Source organism: Falco naumanni (assembly GCF_017639655.2).
Source record: "Falco naumanni isolate bFalNau1 chromosome 6 unlocalized genomic scaffold, bFalNau1.pat SUPER_6_unloc_3, whole genome shotgun sequence".
Lineage (NCBI taxonomy): Eukaryota > Metazoa > Chordata > Aves > Falconiformes > Falconidae > Falco > Falco naumanni.
The window spans coordinates 2,303-8,413 of NW_024427326.1; positions in this window are offsets into that span (position 1 = coordinate 2,303).

Here is a 6,111-nt window from a genome sequence, read left to right on the forward strand (position 1 = left end):
TCCTGCCCCGAATCCTCCTGCTGGTGAGGAGGAGGGGGTTGCTGTTGCTGACAATTGAGCAGAAGGACCTGACAATGTCACCCCAATTGCTGCAGCATTTGCAGTACAACAGGACCGGTAACGGCCCCTTTAGGGCAGGGAATGGGTATGAGGTGGAATTTTACTGAATACGAAACCAACTTATTTGTTAAACTTCAGTAAAAAAATAATAATAATAAAAAAAAAAATTGTTACAGTTGTGGGAGCTGCTGGCCACCAGGAAAACATCCTGAAACCTTTAAAGTACAAACTAAGAAAACAAATAAGAATGCCAAATTCACCAAAATCTTTGTTGGGATGAGATTTATTAGAATATCTAGACGTTTAAAGAAGGAGAAATGAAACTAAAAGTTAAAAATGATCAAGTAATTGAAATATTAAGCTTATCTTTAATTCAACAGAAAAGAGGAAAAGAGGACCTCCCTGAAGTAAAATAAATTTTTAACCAGGTGTATCCGAAAATAAAAGGTGAAAAATGCTTTACCTGTTACAGTAAAAATGATAAGGGGGAGGCTTGCCCAGTTCAGATAAAAACAATATCCCTTGGTCAGCAAGGCTGTGGGGATATTGGCAGAAAACCTGAAATAAAATACACTCTGTAGTAGATCTACTAATGTAAATCTGTGTGTTTTGCCATGACAGTGACTTGTTATGGGATGTGCAGATGAAACTGCATTGACAACGAAATACAAGGAATAAGGTTGGTCAGGTGCCTCCTACCATAGTCAAGGGCAAGACTGGGTTGGCCCCTGTGTTTGCCACCAAGAAGAATCTTGAATTCTGCTGTTGGCTGCAACCCAGTAGGCGTTGAGCGGTGGGGAACATATGCCATGCCAGACCTTGATGTGAGGAATGGCCCCCTCTGTTATAAGAGGATCATCCAGGAAGGAAGGACATAAGATGGCCCATTGATGCACTGATTTGGAAATTGGAACCCGCCTGGCCGACCATGAGGCCAGACGAGTAACAGAGGAGGTAGGAAAGGAGGAATTATCCTTAATACCAGACGATAAAATCCAAACTGTAAGTACAGATCAGGAGCCAAAGTATTCTAAAGAAAACTTAAAGAGAATTCAGGACATGAATGATAAAATAAAATTAAGTAAGTGGACTTATTTAAGGGCTGGTCATATAGTGGTACCATCTAATTTAATATGGACCACAGCCCTATTATTAATAAGACGCATTGGGGAGCTGATGCTTTATATAAAAGTCTAAATCAGAAATTGATAGGGCAAAACTTGTATTCTGTAATAAAATAGGTGACTCAGCAATGTGAAATGTGTTTACGCAATAATCCCAATAAAGCAAATAAAATGAAACTAGGGAACATTAGTAGAGGAAATGTTCCAGTGCAACATTGGCAGACCCAATTTCTCGGAACTTCCTTGAAAAGGGGGGTATCGATATTTATTGGTACTAACAGATACCTTTTCAGGTTGGCCAGAAGCCTTCCCATGCAGAACTGCTAAAGCCCGGGAAGTGACCAAAATACTGCTCCAAGAGATAATACCTAGGTTTGGAGTCCCAGCGGTAATGTCCTCGAATAGAGGACCACATTTTGTGTCCAGAATAGTGCAACAGATCAGCCCCCATCTAGGAATAGATTGGCAATTACATACCCCATACCGACCACAATCGAGTGGCCAGGTAGAAAAGATGAATCAATTCTTAACACTGTGGTACACCCCATTGTGATCTTATTGATCAGTTTAGGAATTTCCTTAATACTAGCCATTATGTTATATTTGTGGGTTTGGAGAATGTTTAAAAGGGTAACACTTATGTATGATGCTTTATATCATTCGGGAAGACTGCTTAAGTAAAAGAATTTACTTAATTTAATAGAAAAGGGGGGATTGATATGGAGAAATAGTGTGAAATGGGGACGATGGAACACCGACTGTGATTGTATATGTCTGCCCAGGAATGTGGTGTCTGGTCACATAGGCACACAGCTCTGAGGAGACAACTACAGTTTTGAGGAGACGCCTGCCCCTCTTCCTCTAACAAAGGGGCTATTAAAAAAAAGAATGAGAAAAGGATGAGAGATATTCCAATGCTATCTAGAGGGAGGGAGTGCTAAGTCTCCTTGCTGGAGAAGATCGGATGGTCACAAGGACATGAATCACCTACAACCCTGCAAGACCACCGCGTTCCAGGAAAGGACTGATATAGGAAGCGGGGTTTAGGTAACGAATATGTATAGGCGTTAATTGAATATTCATTTGTTTCATTGTATAAATGTAGGATGGTTTGTCACTTCGGGTATGCAGGCTTGTGGAGGAGCGATCCCCCGTGCATCTGCGCGCAATAAACACACCTACTTTATAACTTTCGAGTTATAGAGTCTAATTCCGCACGTCACAAATGCTGGTGTGTTTTTTTCTGGCTTATTAACAGATGTTGATTCTGTCCATCATATGTTGCTACAGAACCGAGTTGCTACTGATTTTTATTATTAGCACAGGGACACAAGTGTGAAGGCTTTGATAGGATGTGTTACGTGAATCTGAGTGACCACTGTGAATTAATTTACAAAAGTATACAAAACTTCAAAGCCTTAAAGCAAAGATCTGCAACAGAGCCAGGGGCGGGATGCCTTTGGTCTCTTCTCACGGCTGGGAAACTTTGGGCCATGACTCAAAAGTATTACAGGATTTATTATAATTACCTTTAACCACCTTATTGACGTTTGCCTGATGTCTCCCATGCCTTTTTTTCCTGTATTCAGTGTTTAGTTGATTGTAACATAAAGCAGGTCGTGGTCACCCAGCTACACACCCCCTTTGCCTCCTCGCAATTAACAAGCAAAGAAGAGGACAGAGAATGTCTGAAGAGAGAGATAGGAGAGGAAGCTGGAGAATATTTTGACCTAACAAGAGATGAGAGAAGAGCTAGGTATTGTGAAGGAGACTAGGAAAGATAAACATGGTTATCTAGTGTTTAATAGGTGTCTGCACGCTTGTAGTGATATATAGCTATGTAACTGCATGAATGGTTTCTGCCCTGAGCCTGGTGGAGCATACAGCTGCGGTTTGTGTCCGGGCTCAGAGATGTAAATAGGGGCTTCTCTGTTATGCTAAAGTGTGTCTCTTTGCATAAAAAAGAGAGGGAATGAAGGGAATGACCCAGAGGTATGTTCAGAGAAGGCATGCTATGTTTCCAACTTTTTGACTGAGCCGGTTCTTGTTTGGTGTGCCCTTCCACCTATGTATAATGTTAATCCAAAAGAAGATGATATTGTTTACACTTTGAATGTCGATAATTGTCTTTCTGTAGATGCTAATGTAGTAGGAGGCTACGATGGGAACTATTGCAGCGGTTCTTCTGTTTCCCGGAGTAACAGCAGGGAAAGCATTAAAGAGTTAAATCACCTTGTTTGGTAGGCAGTTCAGAAGGTGAGTCAAAATTGCCACTGCTTTTTGTTGTTGGTTCAGGGACGTGGCTGTGAGGATTTTGATGGTATGCGCTGCGTGGATTTTAAGCGCCCCGTTGCAGCAACATGGTATCAAAATCTGAGAAAATGTCAGCCTTTTTGGCATCCATTCCCTCAATTGGCAGGATTGTTTGTTTGCTGTTCCCTTGGTTGCTGTGATGTTTGCAAGGGCCCTGCAGAACATGGCAAACCTGGTACCAGCTGTTCAAAAACAAAAAGGGGAAATTGTCAAATTGTGTGGAACACAGACAGTGGGTTAGTTTGACATTGATAATGTGTCTTAGTTGCTTTTTTATTTGTTCTATTACTTATACCTTGTTTTTACTCGTTCGGTTTCCAAGGTTCTTTTTGTGCAGCAGGAAGGGGGAGATGCAGGAGCGGGCTGGAAACTAGGACCATGCGCGGCAATCGGTTACCTGAGGGGATGTGCTGGAGCTTGTCTAGACAGCAATTAACATGATGAGACCTGTTTACAGAGCACAGGGGAGTGGGAGACGGGTGGCGCCTGGCGCCAAGGAAAGGTACCACCTTGCTGTTAGCTGCTGGCAGTTAACCACCAGTCGGGGATTGCCCAGTATGCAATGCTGAGCTTCAAGAGCCAATCTGTTTAAAACGCGCAGCTTCTGAACGCGTATAGAAACTCGTGCTTCTGTACAATCAATTGACATTTGCTTGCATCGAGCTGCGTCCCGTCTCTTCATTCGCCGCAGCAAAGCTCTTGGTGTTTGCGGTCCTGGAGGCGTCCTGGTGTCACCACGCCGGAGGATCGTGTCCTGGCCCCTCTCCAGAGGATGGCTTTGTGCCGCCCCAGCAGAGCAGTGGTTAGCAGGGAGCACCGGAGGAGCAGTTTGTTTGATGCCCAGCTCTTCTTGGAGCCCCTTTGCTGCATCGGAGGAGCCGTTGGTGGTGCCACGCTGGTGAGCCGTTGGTGGTGCAGCATTTGAGGAGCCCCTGAGCGCTCGGCCGCAGAGGATCCCTTTGTGGTGCTGCTCTGGAGGAGCCATTTCTTGCTTTGTGCTTGGCAAAGCTCTTGGCGTTTGCCGTCCTGGAGGCATCCTGGTGTCACCACGCTGGAGGAGCGTGTGCTGGCACCTCTCCAGAGTTTGGCTTTGTACCGCCCCAGCAGAGTAGTGGTACCAGGGAGCACCGGAGGAGCAGTTTGTTTGATGCCCAGCTCTTCTTGGAGCCCCTTTGCTGCATCGGAGGAGCCGTTGGTGGTGCCACGCTGGTGAGCCGTTGATGGTGCAGCATTTGAGGAGCCCCTGAGCGCTCGGCCGCAGAGGAGCCCTTTGTGGTGCCGCTCTGGAGGAGCCATGTTTGGTGAGTGCTTCAGATTTTACTTTAATGTTTGTAAGCATGTGTTGAAAATTAAAAGGGTGTTGCATTTTTTTTAATAGAGTATTACAACAGTCAAAATTGTGAACTTATATCTGTTGTTTCATTGATTGGGATGGCTTACTCTACGAGTATATGAATACATTTCTGTTGTGTATTTCTGTTTATGATAATTATGCTGCAGTAGTAATATATATCTCTCAAATATAAAACCTCTCAAATATAAAAAAATTGCCATTGCTACAAGAATGTTTCGAACTAACAATATTGTGGCTGAGTTCAGTACTACAGAACAAAGTCCAGTTCAGTTGTGTGGTCTGCATCAGTTACTGCCCTGTCAGTGCTTGTGAAGGTCCAGGGGAATGAATGACTGTTCTTCCAACCCGCCTAGAAGCCTCTAAAATGTCTCTCTGGAGAGCCTGTAGTTGCCCTGCAGATACCTTGTGCTGCCTGTAAATAGTGTCTGTTTATTGCGTCCTAGCAGCCTATTTCATTTGAGTCGTACAGCTGTGATGGAGCTGTGTTGTCAAGATCCATTACAAACACACAGCCAAACAACCAGCCCTCCGGTTTTTCTCTGGTAGCCAGCATGCTGTCCAGCAAAACAGAGTTTTCAAAAAAACCATCTTTTGCTTTTTGAAAATGTTACCAAGTCAAGTGGCTTTCAGACAGTCTGATAAATAGTGTATGGAGCAAGTGGGATTTTTCTTAGATCTTCTGTTGTGTATCCAGTTAGAAGGGACACGTGGGTCAACATCATTGTATAGTAGATAATAACTACATATAACAAATGAAGTATCAGCCTTTACTGTAGCTGAGATCCCTGGATGGCTACTTACCTTTTAGTAAGTAAAGATTCAAACTGATGGCATTACTTGCAGTAAAGAAGTATGTGTCGAACATGACTTTGGTGTATTTGCATTGTTTTTGCAGCCAAGGTTTAGAGTGTGGTTCATTTCTAGAGAAGTAAGTTGAAAGAAGGGTAGCAAGACTTTTCTGGGTTTTTAGTTGATTGGTTGGGAATTTTTTTTTTGACAAATAGGTGTTTGTTTGTTAAACCTGCTGTTTGTCTTTAGCTCTACATGTGGAAACTCTATAGCAAGGTGCTGGTAAGGCTCTTCTATGAAACTTGAAGTTTGTAGCCTTTCAGATATTTCCTCCAAAGGTCTAAAGAGGTTTTTTTACTGCATGAAGGTTTCTATAGATGTTGTTTTTTCTGAGCGAGGGGGAAGTGTGGGGGAAAAAAAAAATAATTTCAGGCAATGGACACCATCCAAAAAGTAGGTAGTTGTCCAGGC